General features: G+C 40.1%; 1 long non-coding RNA gene across 1 annotated transcript in view; it reads left to right on the top strand.

The window, feature by feature from the left end:
- Positions 1-18,039, top strand: part of LOC146396377 (uncharacterized) — a 63,985-nt gene extending 45,946 nt beyond the window's left edge. The window contains exons 3-5 of the long non-coding RNA XR_014828256.1: positions 6,449-6,522; positions 7,763-7,899; positions 14,872-18,039. This is a non-coding gene — a long non-coding RNA (uncharacterized LOC146396377). The remainder of the gene's footprint in view (positions 1-6,448; positions 6,523-7,762; positions 7,900-14,871) is intronic.
- Positions 18,040-18,810: the final 771 nt, after the last annotated feature.

Here is an 18,810-nt window from a genome sequence, read left to right as displayed (position 1 = left end):
TAGAATCTTACAGCCTGCCAAAACTGAATCAAGAAGAAACAGACCAACTGAACAGACCAATCACTAGAAATGAAATTGAAGAAGTCATAAAAACACTCCCTACAAATAAAAGTCCAGGGCCATCTGGCTTCACAGGCGAACTATCAAGCATATAAAGAGGATCTGGTGCCCATCCTCCTTAAAGTCTTTCAAAAGGTTGAAGGAGAAGGAATACTCCCACCATTCTACGATGCCATCATCACCCTAATTCCAAAACCAGACAGAGATACCACCAAAAAAGAAAACTATCGGGCCAATATCTTTGATGAATATAGATGCAAAATTTCTCAACAAAATCTTAGCCAGCTGAATCCAACAACATATCCAAAAATTATACACCATGACCAGGTAGGGTTCATCCCAGGTTCACAAGGATGGTTCAACATATGCAAATCAATCAACATCATACACCACATTAACAGAAGTCAAAAATCATATGATCTTCTCGATAGATGCAGAAAAAGCATTTGACAAAGTCCAACATCCATTCCTGATCAAGACCCTCTGTTTCTTTTTTGAAATAAATTCTATGTCTTTGTCTATATTCTTCGTTTATTCATTCATCACCTTCCACCTTGCTGACTTCCTTTTGTTAATTATGTGTGTTCTTCTTTGGCTATTTCAGAATACCTAAGGCAGTTGTTTAAAATGTTCATCTAGGAGTTCCTGTTGTGGCTCAGTTGTTAACAAATCTGACTAGGAACCATGAGGTTACGGGTTTGATCCCTGGCTTTGCTCAGGGGTTAAGGATCCAGCATTGCTGTGAGCTCTGGTGTAGGTTGCAGATGTGGCTTGGATCCTGCATTGCTATGGCTCTGGAATAGGCCAGTGGCTATAGCTCCGATTAGACCCCTAGACTGGGAATCTCCATATGCCATGGGACCAGCCCTAGGAAAGGCAAAAAGACAAAAAAAAAATGAAAAAAAGAAAAAGAAAAAGTTCATCTAGCCACTGTGAAGCCTATGTTTCTTATGCTCATTTGCTTCAGATTTATTAATGTTCCTTTGAATGAGCCACATCTACCTTTTTATTTTTATATTTTGTGAGCATTTATCAAACGTTGCATATGCAGAAAAAAAAAAAACAAAAACGCCACGTTACCCAGTCTTGTATCTTGGATATGTGCAAATGAAGACCTTTACTAAACAGTCCAATACAAAGCCTTAACGTGCTCTCAGGTCTTTTCTGAGGATGTGCCTTCACTGGGAGTGTGTATGTGCTTCCCCACCCCCCTAATCCTCTCCCTCCCACACAGTTGCTTTTAAGTATTTAATTTCCCTAAAAACCTCACCTTTGTCTTCTTGGCCCTTACATGTTTTATTGCATTCTTCTGTCAGTCATCTCTGACCTCCACATGTGTGCAGGTCTACAGTTGCCATGAACTTCTCCTGTGCCATTGAATCCATCATCACTTTTACGGCCACCAGCCTGATATGTAAAATGTCCCACCATCCCTATCTCAGCTTCAAGTCATGTGAGACAGAAATCAGATTCTTGAGACACTGCCTGGCCTGCCAAACCCTGCAATCAAGTTGCACTCGTGTGTTTCTCCCAATGGAGGACCAGTGATTGGGTCCTCTACTGCACCATATTCATTCACAATGGGTGAGGAATAGAGGAGGCAGAATATCATGGAATTTGCTATCATTTTGAGTGTGACCCTTTCTCAATTGGCTATTCACTTGATTGCTTCAGATTACTCTTTGTCTTCTAGAGCTTCCACAGAGCTATTCTTACCTGATTGTTTCCTTGATATTTTCATGGGGTTAAAGACCTGGAGCCTCCTAATCTGCCATCTTGCCTATATCACTCCTCTCCTTCATTTCTGAAAGGTAGTTTTATCAGATACAGAATTCTTGGTTCATAGTTCTTCTTTTTCATTCCCTAAATATGAAAATCTACTAGGCTTTTTCCTTGATGCTTTCAAAATTCTCTTTGTCATGGGTTTTGTCAATTAACTATAGTATCTGTGTAGACCTGTAGTTTATCTTGTTGGAGTTCATTGAGTTTCTTGGATGTATACATTCATGTATTTCATCATATTTGAGGAGTTGGGGCATTTTTCTCCCAATATTTTCCCTGACTTCTGATTCCCTTTTCTGGGTGTAATTCCTATTATATGTATCATGTGGATTCCTATTATATGTATGTTGGCCTACTTAATGGTGTCCTATATGTCTGTTACATTCTGCTCAATAGTGTCCATTCTTGCCTCTCTCCACTCCTCAGAGTGGATAGCCTCAGTCAGTTCTTCTTCAAATAGGCCAATTCATTATTCTGCCAGCTCAAATCTGTTAGTAATTCCCCCAATGCCTTTTTCATTCCCAGCTGTACTTTTCAACACTAGAATATACATTTGATTCCTTTTTGTAACTTCTGTCTCTCTATTAGCATTCTCCATTTGGTTAGGCACCAGTTTCCTGAGTTTTTTTAGTTCTTTGTCCCAAATTTCACTTTGTACTATGGGAATATATAAGAGAGTGACTAAAAGTCCTTGTAATGCCTCACCGCATGAATCATATTTCCTTTTTTAATTTCCACACCTCATAAATCTTTGTTGAAAACTTTTGTGTTAAAAAATGTAAGGAGACATTGTAGAAATCAGATTCTCCCTTCTCATCATGATTTGATGTTAATGCTGTTTGTCTGGTTGTTGTTGGTGGTGGTATGGCTCCTGCTTCTTCAAGTCTAGCTTGCATTTGGGAAGATGTAATGGTTGTTATTGGTTGGAAGTTTTCTGATATGAGATGCCTATACTGCTTTTGGGAATTGATTGCAAATTAATATAAAGAGTTACTTTGAGGATATATTCTCATGTTCCATTCTACAAACATTTAAGATTCAAATATTTAGCAAAGACTATTAAATACATGGTGACCTAGGACTTTTCCTTTTAAAAGTATTTGATTGGGAGTTCCCCTCATGGCTCAGTAGAAATGAATCTGACCAGCATCCATGAGGACACAGGTTCAGCCCCTGGCCTTGCCCAGCAGGTGAAGGATTCAGCATTTCCATGAGCTGTGGTGTGGGTCACAGATGTGGCTCAGAGCTGGCACTGCTGTAGCTGTAGTGGAGGCCAGCATCTAGAGCTCTGATTCTACCCCTATCCAGGGAACCTCCATATGCTACAGGTTTGGCCCTAAAAAGACAAAAATAAAAACAAAAACACAGTGTTTGTTTGGAAGTATTCAATGGTGATATATTTAAAATTTTTTTTTTTTGTTTGGAGATACATTAGAAATCTATACATGGAACTTCCATATGACCCCACAATCCCACTCTTGTGCATCTATCCGGACAAAACTCTACGTAAAAGAGACATGTTCACCCTCATGTTCATTTCAGCACTATTCACAATAGCCAGGACATGGAAACAACCTAAATGTCCATCGACAGATGATTGGATTCGGAAGAAGTGGTATATATACACAATGGAATACTACTCAGCCATAAAAAAGAATGACATCATGCCATTTGCAGCAACATGGATGGAACTAGAGAATCTCATCCTGAGTGAAATGAACCAGAAAGACAAAGACAAATACCATATGATATCACTTATAACTGGAATCTAATATCCAGCACAAATGAACATCTCCTCAGAAAAGAAAATCATGGTCTTGGAGAAGAGACTTGTGGCCACCTGATGGGAGGGGGAGGGAGTGGGAGGGATCGGGAGCTTGGGCTTATCAGACACAACTTAGAATAGATTTACAAGCAGATCCTTCTGAGTAGCATTGAGAACTATGTCTACGTACTCATGTTGCAACAGAAGAAAGGGTGGGGGAAAAATGTAATTGTAATGTATACATGTAAGGATAACCTGACCCCCTTGCTGTACAGTGGGAAAATAAAAAAATAAATAAATAAATAAAATTTATCTTATATTGTTATTTCCCCCAACACACTTTTTTCTCCGAATGTACAGCATAGGGACTCAGTTACACATACATATATACATAATTTTTCTCCCATTGTTGTGGTGCATTGTAAGTATCTAGACATAGTTCTCGGTGCTACACAGCAGGATCTCATTGTTTAATCCATTCCAAGAGCAATAGTTCAAGCATCAGATCACCTCATACTCCCAATCCCTCCCACTCCCTCCCCCTCCCCCAAGGCAACCACAAGACTATTCTCCAAGTCCATGAATTTCTTTTCTGTGGAAAGGTTCATTTGTGCTGTATATTAGATACCAGATATGAGTGATATCATATGGCATTTGTCTTTCTCTTATTTCACTCAGGATGAGAGCCTCTAGTTCCATCCATGTTGCTGCAAATGGCATTATTTCATTCTCTTTTATATCCAAATAGGACTCCATTGTGTATATATACCACATCTTCCTTATCCACTCATCTGTTGATGGGCATTTGGGTTGTTTCCTTGTCTTGGCTATTGTAAATAGAGCTGCAGTGAACATGTGGGTGCATGTGTCTTTTTGAAGGAACATTTTGTCCAAATATATGCCCGTGAGTGGAATTGCTGGATCATATGGTAGTTCTATGAATAGATTTCTAAGGTACTTCCATACAGTTCTTCATAGTGGCTGTACCAGTTTCCATTCCCAGCAACAGTGCAGGAAGGTTCCGTTTTCTCCACACCTGCTCCAGCATTTGTTATTTGTGGACTGATGAATGGTGGCCATTCTTATTGGTGTGATGTGGTATCTCATGGTAGTTTTGGTTTGCTTTTCTCTAATAATCAGTGATGAGTGGTGTTGATCATTTTTTCATGTGCTTGTTGGCCTTCTGTATATCTTCCTTGGAGATATTTTGAATAAATACACACACACTCACACACACACACACAAACACACACACACACACACACACAGCCACACCATACCTTGGGCTGTCGGTGACTTTTTCAGTGACAGATAATAGAGTCTTTAGTACCTTTGAATCCAGTCAGTTTAGAGAATAGTATTGTTACCTAAAAGCACAATGTTGGATACCATATCTGTTTGAATTTCTCATCTTGTGTAAGTCAAACATTATACCTTTGGTATAATTAACAGCAAATTTCAGTGTTCCCCTCCCCCAGAGAGAGAACATTCTTTCTACTTCTTAAATTTTACTAATTAAAAAAAATTAAATTACAGTTGATGTACCATGATGTGTCAATTTCTGCTGTACACACATTCTTTTTCTCATATTTTCTTCCATCATGTTCTATCAAAAGAGATTGGATATAGTTCACTGTGATATACAGGTAGTATCTCATTGCTTCTCCATTCGAAGTGCAATAGTTTGCATCTCCTCACCCCAAAATCCCACTCAATCCCACTCACTCTCCTTCAACATAGCAACCACAAGTCCCTTCTCCATGTCTGTGAGTCTGTTTTTGTTCTGTAGATAGGTTCATTTGTGCCATATTTTAGTTTCCATATATAAGTGATACATATGGTATTTGTCTTACTCTTTCTGACTTACTTCACTTAGTATGAGAATCTCTAGTTGCATCCATGTTGCTTCTAATGGATTTATTCTATTCTTTTTTTATGACTGAACTGAGTAGGATTCCATTGTATATAGGTACCATGTCGTCTTTATGCATTCATCTGAAGATGGACATTTATGTAGTTACCATGTCTTAGCTATTGTGAATAGTGCTGCAGTGGACATAAAGGTGCACGCATCTTTTTGAATTATCATTCTGTCCAGATACATGTCTGGGAGTGGGACTGCTGTATCATATGCCAGGTGTACATTTATTTTCTGAGGAACTTCCACACCGTTTTCCTTAGCGGTTGTACCAATTTACATTCCCACCAACATGATAGGAGGGTTCTCTTTCCTTATTTGTAGACTTTTTGATGATGGCTATTCTGACTGGTGTGAGGTGAGACCTCATTGTAGTTTTTATGTGCATTTCTCCCATAATTATTTACACTTAGCATCTTTTCATGTGCTTTTTGGAAACCATTCTGTCTTTGGAGGAATGTGTATTTAGGTCTTCTGCCCATTTTTCAAAGGATTGTTTATTTTTTTAGCCTGAACTATATGAACCATTTTTATATTTTGGAGGTGAATGCCTTGTCCGTTGCTTCATTTTCAAGTACTTTCTCTCATTGTGTGGGTTGTTTTTCATTTTTTTATGGATTCCTTTGATGTGTATGAGCTTTTGAGTTTATAGGTCCATTTTTTTTTTCCTTTTAGGGCATGGTGGCATATGTAAGTTCCCAGGCTAGGGGTGGAATTGGAGCTGCAACTGCAAGCCTACAGCACAGAAACAGCAAAGTGGGATCCGAGCCTCATCTGTGACCTATACCACAGATGCTTAATTCACTAAGTGAGGCCAGAGATCAAACCCGTGTCCTCATGAATACTAGTCAGTTTCATAACTGGCTGTGCCAAAAGGGTAATTCCCAATTTCTTTATTTTTGTGTTCTTTTTCATTATTCTAGAGGGGGCATCAAAAAGGGTTTGCTGCCATACTTATCGAAGAGTGATCTGCCTGTTTTCCTCCAAGAATTTTGATGTAAGTTTCTGGCCTTTCATTTTGGTCTTTAACCCATTTTGATTTTGTTTTTGCGCATGGTGTTGTATTGCTTGTATTCTTGATAAAGAATGACCCACCAGGAAATGGAGTTTCAAGGTGCAGACCATGCTATTTTAAATAGTCTGGATGGGGTAAGTATGAGAGAATATCCATTTGTTCTAGGCAAGAGAATTAGGGACCTAGGAGTTCCCACTGTGGCACAGTGGAAGTCAACAAACCCCTAGTCTGTGAATTTCCATATGTCATGTGTGCAGCCTTAAGAAAGGGAAAGAAGAAAGAGAGAAAAGAAGAAAGAAAAGAAAAATTAGAGCTCTTTAATACAAGGTGATAAAGGTGTGATTGAACAGATACCTACTTATGTTAGGGCATAAACTATTGGATAAAGAGAAATGTAGAAAAAGATCTAGAATTTTAATATAGCTTTGTAATATTTTCCTACTTTCTATGCTATCTTCAAAGTCCAGGATGACTTCAGACTTAGGGACCAATCTGCCTAATACATGGAAGAATGAAATATAGTTTTATCAAAAGAACATTCTGTAACTGAAGATTGCAGTCTGTATTTACTCAAGAGTAATGACTTGCAATAATAACAGCTAACATTATATGACACATCCTGCTTGCTGGACACTAATCAAAGCACTTTACCTTTATTAACATATGTTATTCTCACAGCATCCCTTGGAGATGGATGCCATTACTGCAACACTCTTACTCCATTTAAAGTTCTGTAAACAGCGTTGCAGAGAAGTTAAGTAACTTTCCCTTAAGCCATAGTTAAATAAGCCAGGATTTGAAGGCTACCTGTCTGGCTGCAGTTTCCATGCTTTCCAAACTTAACCTAAACCACTTCATATAACCCAAAGTGAAAAGGTTACAGAGTAGCTACAACCATATTTACAGGGCCTAGGACGAAGCTGCCCAGCCCTTCTTAAGCAAATAGCTGGTATTTTTCAGAATTGCCCCATGGCAATTGGCTCAAGGGAAGAAGGGAAAGATCATAGAGACCAGCTGATAGATGCACAGGGTTAACCAGCTTCAAAGGGTTTAGCAAAACGTTGATGATCTTCACATGTGGGATGTACCATAAGTACAAACTTTAATCCTGCACATGAGTTTAACTCAGGTCACATCTGGCCTGGATGGATGAGGATGCTGATGATTTTGGAGAGATGGCAGAGAGTGATGGCTTGAAGTGAGATCTTAATTCTCTGCTCAGGAATGGAAGCTGGGAAGCCTGGATGAAACAGGAATATTAGCCACTCGACCAGCTGGGGACTACCAACTGAACTGCCTTGATTCTCACCCCCTGTTGAAGGCAAGAATATTTAAAGCAAGCAAAGTCTGTGAAATCAGGTACAGAGTTTATTGTTAGAAACACAGTAGACTTAGCTATGTTGTCTGTTTGTCTAAGGCAGAGGCAAAGCAGTAGGATACACACAAAGGAGGAGTGAGAATGCAATCATCCCCATCATTGAGGAGTGTCCCAGAGAAGTGATTTAAAACACTTAGGGAAGTTCATCTGGGTCTTTGTTTCCCATTGGCCAAAGTTCTTATTTCATTTTGCACACCTGATCGGACCCAGGCCCTCCCCAATATGCATGCACATCTTTGGGTCAAGATGGATTCCTCACTGGCAGTAACATAGCCTAAGTTTTTATTGGCTGGTGACCCCTCCCTTTCTGACCCAGAGGAGTGTTTCTGTGCATGTGAAGTTGGTTCTCCTTCGCCCTAAGGATAGGAAGTGTGTGACCTCTTTATCTTTGACCCAAGCAGGGCTTAGGCCCTAAATGCCCATGATGTGTTCATTGCTTTAAGTGTCCAAAAAGGCCAATTCCACTTCTTTAACTTGTTCTTTGCATTTTTATCTTCAGGTATAAATAGGTGGCTGATAGGAAATGTTTATTCTCGATCCCATCTATCTCCTGACTCACGGAGAGGCTGATTTGGGAGGAAAGTGTCCTCCATACTCCCAGAGAGACACTGTGAATTCCCCTGTAAGGGATATGAGGCTTTATTATCTTCCCTCAGTAGAGCATTGGCATGAATCTACAAAGGCATAAGGCCATTGTCCTTAGTTACTATCCTCTTAGTTATTATTACCCAGGACTAAAGGATGACCTGGCCAGTGTCTGCACTTCATGGACAGTTACTGCTGAAGCACACCAGAGGTTAGGAATACTCCATACAACATACCCATGGAGTCATCCTTGCTTGTGTGCTAAAAGGTGATCCATTTCTAGAATTGCATGTGTTTCTTAGGACTCTTCTCATACCCAGTGCATTAGAGCAAGATCACCAGAAGCGAATCTTAGATGGGGACACTTGGGAAAATCCTTGAAAATGTGCTCATGAACTGGGGACTGAGGAAAATAGGATAAGGCAGGGGAAGAAACAGAACCTTATCCTGGTCCTCAAGGGACCTCTCTCTGGAGCATGAAGAACACAGAGTTGGTCCCCCTGGAGATGAAAGGGCTCAATTTGACCCTACCCCCTGCCAGATACCAGTTTCTGCTGATAGCATAGGCTCGTGACTTCTCGAATAAGGAAGTCTGTGCCTGGGTGTGGGTAATGCCCTGTGAAGGAAGCAGCTGTGAACCCTTAGCAACAACACTCAGCCACCAGGAAAGAGGCACCCCAGTGAAGGCAACCAGGTGCCACCAAGAGCCTCTGCCACAGACCTTTAAAGGGAAGGACAAAAACCATGGAGTTTGGAGTTCCCTCAGGCTCTGCAGGTTAAGGATCTGGTATTTTCACTGTTGTGGCCCTGGTTCCAGCTGTGACCCTGGTTACAGCTGTTCAGGTTCAATCCCTAGCCTAGGAAATTCCGCATGCCATAAGAATGGAAAAAAAAAAGTGAAGGAAAGAAAGAAGAAAAAAAGTAAATTCCCATTGTGGTTAAGCTATAAGGAGCCAGACAGGTATCTATGAGGAGGTGGGTTCCACCCCTGGCCTCCCTAAGTAGGTAAAGGACCAGGCATTTCCATGAGCTATGGTGTAGGTCGCAAAGGCAGGTTGGATCTGGCATTGCTGTGGCTGTGCTGTAGACCAGCAGCTGTACTTCTGATTCGACTCATAGCCCGAGAACTTCCATATGCAACAGGTCTGGCACTAAAAATAAAAATAAAGTAAAACAATGGAGCTCAAAAAACTTAGAGGAAGGGCTAAGGGCAGGACTAGAAGGAGCAAGCACTGTCTCAAAGTTAGCTTAAGCCCCCCATTCTCAATCCCCACTGTGGGCCTGGGCCTCTCATGCAAAGGAATGGTTCAGCCCCTGTAGCCATTGGAGTAAGAGATTCATGGTCTAAAAGCATAAATGAATACCCAATTCTTTCTCCAAAGCCTGCTATCCCCCCTTGTGGGAAACCCATGGGCCTCCTATATACTGGAGCTACATGTCCCTCTGTACCACCTCTTCTCAGACCATTTCTTCAGAGGAGCCATGGAGGTAGGTGGCAGGGCAGGGTAGGTGCCATTCCTAACCCCCAGCCTCCCAAGAAGGAATAAAATGTGGCTTGGTGAGGAACCCAGAAACTTCCTACATAGACTGACCAGATAGACTGTTTATCCTGCCCTTGGCTGGGCACAGCCATAGACCAGGCATTACAGTGCCTCTAGAGGATTCTGCATATTTAACAGAAGAGTGTTGTTTCCTTTCATTCTACCATTTTAACAAAGAAGTTGACAGGGTTTTTGTTCCTTTGCTTGATTCCATATGGAAGACAATTATCACCACTTGCTTAGAAGAAAGAGGTGCCACTTTCTCTTTGTATTGGCCCCAAAACACACCACACCACACATGGACAAGTATATACTAGCAAAGGAGTTCAAGTGCAGGTATACATGCATATAAGCGCACACACACACACACATCCCTTCCCTTTTAGCTCTGGCTCTGGGAGACATGACTAAAGCCAAGAGGCCTAATTGGAAACAAGGTGCCCCAGGCTCCATCTCCAGGTATTCCCAAGCTGCCCCCACCAAAGCTGGCCAAGGTCCACTCAAATTCTCCACAACTCCAGTTGATGTACTAGAACCAGTGTTTCATCTGTTCTTCTGAAATCCATCCAGTCAAGATTTTCTAATTTCCCCCAACTACAAACTCTGCTTTTATTCCATGCAAATCCCCCTGTACCACCAAAGCCTTCAGGCCTGTGGAGATTGATCGTGCATGATCATTCAGGGCCCAAGGCAAAAGAAAGTGGCCAGTCCCAGACTGAGCACTGGGGCACTGAAGATGTGAGTGTGAGGGCCTGGCTGAGGAGGTGTGGCCTGAGCTGGATATAGGAGTGAGTATCCAGCTCCTTAGCCTGTGACTAGATGACTGGGGAGGGTTTGCCTGAGGTCCTTGGTCCTGGGTCTGGGTGGCTGGCACAGGGGCAAGACTCACAGGATGAGGCCAGTGATTGCAGGGCTGGCAGTGGGGGAAGATGTCCTTCACTTGTGTTGTGGGAAGATGAGTGTGCAGCTTCTGGCTCTCATTTAGCTGTTGGAAGACTGAGGAAGTGTTGAGAATGAAGGCCATTTTAAGACATATCTCCCTTCACACAGGGCCAGCATTCAGAACAAAAACCCACTGATTCTTTTCATGTCTCCCAAGACAGCAAATACCATGGTGTTCTCCACAGTTGAGGGAATGAGTTATAGCAGTCTAAAAAAGGTGCTGAGAGGTGCGTGTTGGAAATGACCTGGAAGGTTTTTCCTCCATCCTTAACAAGTATTTCCTAGAGGATTACATCCTCGGTTCTCGATCGTGGCGTGTGGACTAGGTAGAGAAACTCAGAGACACAGTCTAGGCCAGCAATCCCTTTAAGGATTTTGGTTCGTGGTGACTCCAGTCAATCTAAGATCCTCTCTTTTCTTTTCTTCCCTTTACAAATTATTGTAAATGGGAGAATTTCCAGGAGTCACATAGTAGCACAGCAGAAATGAAGCTGACTACTATCCATGAAGTTGTAAGTTCCATATATGGCCTTGCTCAGTGGGTCAGGAACGAATGTTGCCATGAGCTACTGTGTACATCTCAGATGTGGTTTGGATCCTGCATGGCTGTGGCTGTGGTATATGCCAGCCTCTGTAGCTCCAGCTCAACCCCCAGCCTGGGAGCTTCTATATGCCACAGGTGCAACCCTAAAATACAAAAAGAAAAAATAAAAAGAAATAATATTTCCACCCAAAAAAGCTCTTAAAGATATCAAATTTGCAGACCTTGTTCCATTACACTGCTTTTTTTCACCCTAAGATGAGGAAAAATACTGTGAACTATAAGTGCAATATACCAGGCCTTGGCAGACGTACCTGACTCACCAAACATGAGATGTGTTTAATAAACACTCTACAAAAGTGGTCAGCAAAGTCCAATTAACCACGGGTTTTGTGAGTGGAGGTCTGTTGGACCACAGCCACACTTGATCTTTCTGTACTGTTTATGGCAGTTTTCACATACAACAGCCAAGGTGAGTGCTTGCAACACTGACAATAAAGACTACAACACCTAAAAGGTTTACAATCTGGTCCTTTACAGAAAATTACTCCTCCCATCTGGGGAAAGACCCTAGCTACCAATACTAACAAGAAGAGCTTCCAGGAAACCCCTTCCTCCATTACCTCCTTGGCAAGCCATCCAGTAAACTTAGTTTGTGTCCTCTCTCCTCCCTTCCTCAGTGATTTCCTCTCTCTCTCTGTATATGTGTGTAGGTGTTGCTAGATCTAGAGGCTCCTGAGAAATGGCCCTGATAGTCATCCACAAGTGCTGGCCCTGCTGGACTTCCACTGGGACTGTGCACGTCCTTTCAGTCTTGGTGTACAGATCTGGCCATCATGGGTCCCACCATGGCTGGTCTCTCAGCATTGAATGTGCTCTAGTTCAGCTCACTGAACTCTCAGGGAATTTCCTTGTTAAGCATGGCTGCCCACGTGTTGAGAACTCATGGCGGGTGTGTGCATTTCTGACCAGCAGGTTCCATACTTAGTTGTGATGCTAAGGTTCTGACAGCTGATCTTTCAGCATTTCACTCTTGTCTCCTTGTCTGTGATGTGATGGGAAGAGAAGAGCACCCACTGCCTTCCTCTTGGCTTGTTTTTATTCCCAGCTGGGTTACCAAAATCTAAGGTTAGCAAGAAACTACACATCATTGCAGACGCCCTGTTCAGTGTCTTCTGTATTAAATATGGTGATGGGTTTAAATACAGCTAACACTGCCCTTCTGGGAGCCAAAGCTTCTAATCAGACTGTTCACTCCTCATCATTTTTGTCCTTACTTCACAGTGTGGCAAAGTTTAGCTAAAAGTGATTAAAAATGACAATATCCACTTTGGGAAACCCTAAGCCTTAACACGGTTTTCCACATCCAGAAATTCCTCAATAAAAAGAGACCTAAAAATAGTTTTCAGTTAATCATACCATTTTCCAGAATGTAGGAAAAAATCAATGTATAAACTCTGTTAAATAATCTAAAGCTGTTCTTGTACCAGTTGATATTTTCAAACCAGTATGTACTTCAATAATTATACATAATCTCAAATGTTCCAAACAAAAAGCAAAAAATATCCATGCCAGTTGGCTCCTTAAAGACACATCTCCTTCTCTAGCTGCAATTGTAATTGTGAGGAACTGTATAGCAGTGAGTTAAATGAATGACCACAGCACTAGGTTACAATAAAATCAAGAATGCTGTGCATTCACTGCTGTAAAACAATTAAAAAATTTTAAGACTTGGTCTATAAAGGGAAACATTTTTAGTACTAGACAACTTTCATAATATATCTTCATGATTATATCATAGTGTAAAATATAGTTAGCATAATATACATTATAATAGATTCTGACCTATTTTCCCATGAAAAGCCTAATTAACCGAAATATATCAAATTTCCAACATATGTTTTTTTGCTCAGATAAAACAACAACAAATTTAAGATAAAATGCAAATATGCCTTATAACTGATCAGAAAATCAGTGGTTCAGTGATTTGCAGTGAGTGGTACAAATCATATGACCTTATACAGCTTCTCTATAAACAGTGTATATGAATTCTAAAAGTGTGGCCTTAAAAATTTTAACATCAAAATTGACGTGTTGTTCTTTAAAAACTTTTTGAATTTGGAGATCCCTCTGTGGCACAATGGCTTCGGGATCTGGCATTGCCTCAGCAGGCTTAGGTTGCCTGGGAACTTCTGTAAGCTGTGGGAGTAGCAAACATGTTTTTTTGTTTTAAATTTAATATGAGAGGTTTTAATTGAAACCTTGAGAAATCCCTAATAAATGTATTTTAGCTAATGTTTCTTACAGAAATCAGAATTTTTAAATTTAGTAAACAAATAGATGTAGTTGCCATGCAATCATTTTACTTCTATTCTTTCCTACAAATATCAGGGGTCAGCAAAAATGTTCTGTAAAATACTTTAGGCTTTAAAGACTATACCTTACCTGTCGTAAATAATCAACTCTGCTGTTGCAGCATGAAAGCAGGCACAGGCAACACCCAAACAAGTGTGACCATGTTACAGTAAAACTGTATGTACCAAAACAGATAGTGGGCCAGACTAGACCCACAGGCTGGCCTGTGCCAACCCCTATCTGCATCATCTTTTGTCTTTTTTTTTTCTTGTCTTTTTGCCATTTCTTGGGCTGCTCTCATGGCATATGGAGTTTCCCAGGCTAGGGGTCCAGTGAGAGCTATAGCCACCAGCCTACACCAGAGCCGCAGCAATGTGGGATCCGAACCACATCTGTGACCTACACCATAGCTCAAGGCATTGCTGGATCCTTAACCCACTGAGCAAGGCCAGGGATCAAACCCACAACCTCACGGTTCCTAGGTGGATTCACTAACCACTGCGCCACGATGGGAACTCCCATAATCTTTGTTCTTTAAAAGCTTAAATTCTGGAGTCCTTCATTATCAATGCGGAATTTACATTTTCTTAATGTTTGTTTATTTATGATTGAAAATTAAAGTTTTACATATCTTACATCATTTATGCATGATTATAAATGCCTACATACACACATACACAGGAATGATGATAGAAGAAAAAAAAGGTGGCATATGAAAAAAGGAAGGACATGAATACTGGGACTTTGTGTATACTAGCTGTTCCCCATATGAAGAAATTAATACTGTTGGCTTTTGTACACTCAAGGAAAATAAGCTTAATTGTGGCTCACAGGCATACTTTCAATTTCCAAGAGTTGTTTTGGACTTTGATTCTGCCTGTAACCATATGCCTCAGAATTTGTGTTAGGTTTTCTAGCAGTATACTTTGCATTGGCTATGTTCCCAAGTTAAGAAGTACAGTTTCAGCAAGGTACAACTCTTGGCTCAGTTTTGCAGGATGAAGTCAGGAGTGACACAATGTCAAGATGATGAAAAACACCAAATTGGCTGAAGTTTATTGGAGCATCCTTACATCAACCACATCTTCAAGAAATGCAACTGAGATTTGTTCTTGTGGAAATGGTAAGTAAGCCCACCACCTGTTGTGGCGGGGAGATCAGTGGTCCAAACACTCTGGCACCCAGCTCTTCAGTTACAGAGGATGTCCATGTGTCTTGGGGATTCCTCCAGGTGATGACCTCTCTGTCTGCTTCCAGCTAGCTGAGGTCTGTGTGCTCTTATCATAGCTTCAAACCCTCATTATATTCCAAAAGCCATACAGCTCTGATTCCAGTCTGTAACCCATGGATTGTGGAGACAGCTGATGTATGGAGAGAGCATTTAACTTGCTATCATCTAGCTGCACCCTTGTAATTTCACTCAAGGGTAGGGATAATTCACACACTTGACAATACTTGCAACTACTACCACCTAATTCTTTTCATGATGTTTTTCACAAATCGAAGAACATGGGACTGAAAGAAAGGAAAAGAGGAGGGAGGGAGAGAGAGACCAAACTTATTAAGACCCTAGAATGTCAGTGCATCTCTATGCAGAGGGAGATAAAGCAGTGAGTGTTTCTGAAAGGGAAAGGAAAGAAAAAAGTGGGGGAAGGGCAGAAATATGAAGTGTATTGGTCAGGGTTCTCCAGAGAAGTTTCAACCAATAGAAATGTGTATAGGGATAGATATTGGTTCATTTTAAGGAACTGACTCATGAGATTTTGGAGGCACAGTTAACCCAAAATCTGATGGGGAGTCCAGCAGGCCTGCAGACTCAGGAAAGAATTTTGATGAGTCCAAAGGCTGTCTGCTGGCAAAATTCCTTTTTGCTCAGGGAAGATCATTCTTGGTTCTTTTACAGCCTTCAGCTGCTTTGATGAAACCCACCCATATCATAGAGGGTAATCTTTTTTTACTTAAAGTGTCCAACCATTTAAATGTTAATCTCATCCAAAACATACCTTCACAGAAACATCCAGGACATCTGATCATGTATCTGGGCACTGAGCCCCAGCCACATTGACACCTAAATTAACCATCATATAAAGAGAACTCGTGGTGAGGAGAAAGGCATGTGCACAGAGAGAGATGAAGTATGTTTTTCTTCGTTTCTGGTTACTCTGTTCCATCATGTTGTAGCAGGAATACTTGAGTTCCAACTAACTCAAATACTGTAAAATTTACACAATGAAAATTTCCTGAAATATGTCATAAACTTTCTTATCTAACCCTAAAGTGTTGGAAGATATGCAAGATCAAAGCAGGAGTCTCTATCTAGTTTTTGTACTTAAAATGTACCTTTCCTCTTTGAGAAATTTAAACTGAATTTTGAGATAGTTATACATCCACATACAATTGTAAGAAATTATAGCGCTCCTGTGTACCCTTCATGGTTTTCACCAGTGGCAACATCTTGCAAAATTATAGTACAAGAGTTTAACAAAATTAGTCACGTTGATACAGTCCATCGATTATATTCAGGTTCCCAAGTTTCTCATATATGAATTTTGTGTGTGTATGTGTCTGTGTGTGTCTGTGCATGTATATACCTCATGCAATTTTATCATATGGATGTATCCATGTATTCACCGCCAAAGTAAAGGCACAAAACAAGAGTTTCATTCCCATAAGGATCCCTCATGTTGCCCTTTTAGTCACACCCACTTTTCTTCTGTCCCCTTAAATTCATCTTTAATCAAAGGTAACCCTGACTATTTTCTTCCTAATTTTATCAGCTGGAGAGTATTATATAATTGGAATCATACAGGATGTAACCTCTCGGGGTGGGCTTTTTCATTCAGTGTAACTTGCATGGTAATTTACCTAAGTTGTTATTTTTAGCAGCAGGGGACTCTTTTTCATTGCCGAGTTCCTAATATTGAATCAACATTGCATATGAAGAATTAATTCTACTTGGTCATAAGGTATCATTCTATATATACATGATGGATTTAAAATGCTAAATGTTTTGAGAGAGCTTGTGTGTATCTTCATGAGAGATACTCATCTATACCTTTACAGTTTTGTACTTTCTTTGTCTGCTTTTGGTATCAAATTAGTACTGGCCTCATAAAAGATTAGGAAAAGTTTCCTCTTCTAATTTCTGGAAGAGATGATGGACAGTTCTACTTCCAATGTTTTGTAGAATACGTCAGGGGAATCATCTGGACCAGGACATTTCTTTTTCAGAAAAATTTAAATTATGAATTTAGTTTCCTTAATGATTATGTAACTTTTCAGATTATCTATTTTATCAGGTATGTTGGTATCTGATTTTTGAGGGGTTGTTCCATTTTCTCTAGGACACAATTCATGAGAACAGTAAAACTGTTCATAGTAATCTCTCACTGGCATTTTAATGACTACAGGATCTACCATGAGAGCCCATTTCCCGCCTGATATTGATGATTTGTATCTTGTCTATTAGTTTTGTCATAATTACAACAGGTTAATGAATTGTATTTTACCATTTGAAGAATGAAATTTTTTCCATATTTGTTGTTTTTCTGTGTGAATTACATTGATTTCTGCTTTTATCTCTATTATTTCTATCCATCTCTTTTGAGTTTATTTTGCTCTTTCAATTTTCTTGAAGTAGAAATTTAAACTACAGATTTGAAACATTTCTTAATTGCATAATGTGAGCATTTAGTGCTATAAATATTCCTCTCATCTTGGCTTCAGCAGGGTTCTACAAGTTTGATATGTTGCACTGTTTTCACTTAGTGCTATGTACTTTTTGTTATTATCTTTGAAATGACTTCCTGCTTGACCCATCGTTTATGACTATGTGGTTAACTTTCAACGTTTTTAGAGGTTCTCCTGTTGTGTGTTATTTAAAAATGTAGTTTGATTCCATTGTGGTTGAAGAATGTATTCTTCATGGTTTCATTTCTCTTGAATGGGTTGAAGTGTGTTTTATTGCTCAGGATAAGGCAGAAGATTCATGAGTACATTAAACAAAACATGTAGAAGTTCCTTCATGGCTCAGGAGGTGAGAGGATCTGGCATTGTCACTGTTAGGGTGTGTAGACATTCTATAATCATGCATAAATTATGTAAGCTATTTAAAGTTTACTTTTCAATCATAAATAAATTCTGACATAGGATATAAAGATAATGTAAATTCTACATTGATAATGTAAGATGCCAGAACTTAAGTTTTAAAAGACCAAGGATTGTGCATGTAGGGGTGAGGGTATACTGGCCTTTGTGTCCAGTCTGGCCAACAGCCTGTTTAGGTAAATACAGATTTGTTTTCACATGGTCACACTTAAAAATAAGTGTTGCCTGTGGCTGCTTTCAACCTACAACAGCAGAGTTGACAATTTAAAACAGATGAAGTATAGTCTTTAAAGCCTGAAAATATTTACATTGTGATCCTTTACAAGACATTTTCGCTGACCCCCAATATTTGCAGAAAAGAATAGAAGTAAAGTTACTGCATTGCAAAGACGTACATTTGTTTACTAAAACTAAAACTTGATTTCCACAAGAAACATTAGATAAAATATACTTAGGCTTCACAAAGAATTGATCAAAGACCTTATGTATTAAATTAAAACCATTTTTTCCCTCACTGACACTGTGGCATATGAAAGTTCCCAGGAGAAACCCTAGATCCTTAACCCTCTTCACTAAAATCAGAAAATTATCACTGGTTATATAAGGTCTTAGGACTTCCTTTATCAAAAGCTACCTGGGGGTGGAAGCCAGTGGGCTGGTGAGGTTGGGACCACTGAGCTCAACATGATCTAAGTCTCCCCCCAATACATTAACGGGCCAAGAAATTTGAGTCACTCATTCCCCCCATTGTTTTGTCCTCACTGGGGCAAAGAGGCAGCTGCCTCCACCATTTTGAACATTGCAACAACACAACTAAGACG

The sequence above is a fragment of the Sus scrofa genome, chromosome 14 (assembly GCF_054392235.1).
Source record: "Sus scrofa isolate SSC_HxYL_T2T_F1_AM1 chromosome 14, Sscrofa_HxYL_maternal_Yorkshire_Landrace_v2.0, whole genome shotgun sequence".
Classification (NCBI taxonomy): domain Eukaryota; kingdom Metazoa; phylum Chordata; class Mammalia; order Artiodactyla; family Suidae; genus Sus; species Sus scrofa.
Note: the sequence above shows the minus strand (reverse complement) of the source record. Positions and strands in the feature narration are given on the sequence as shown.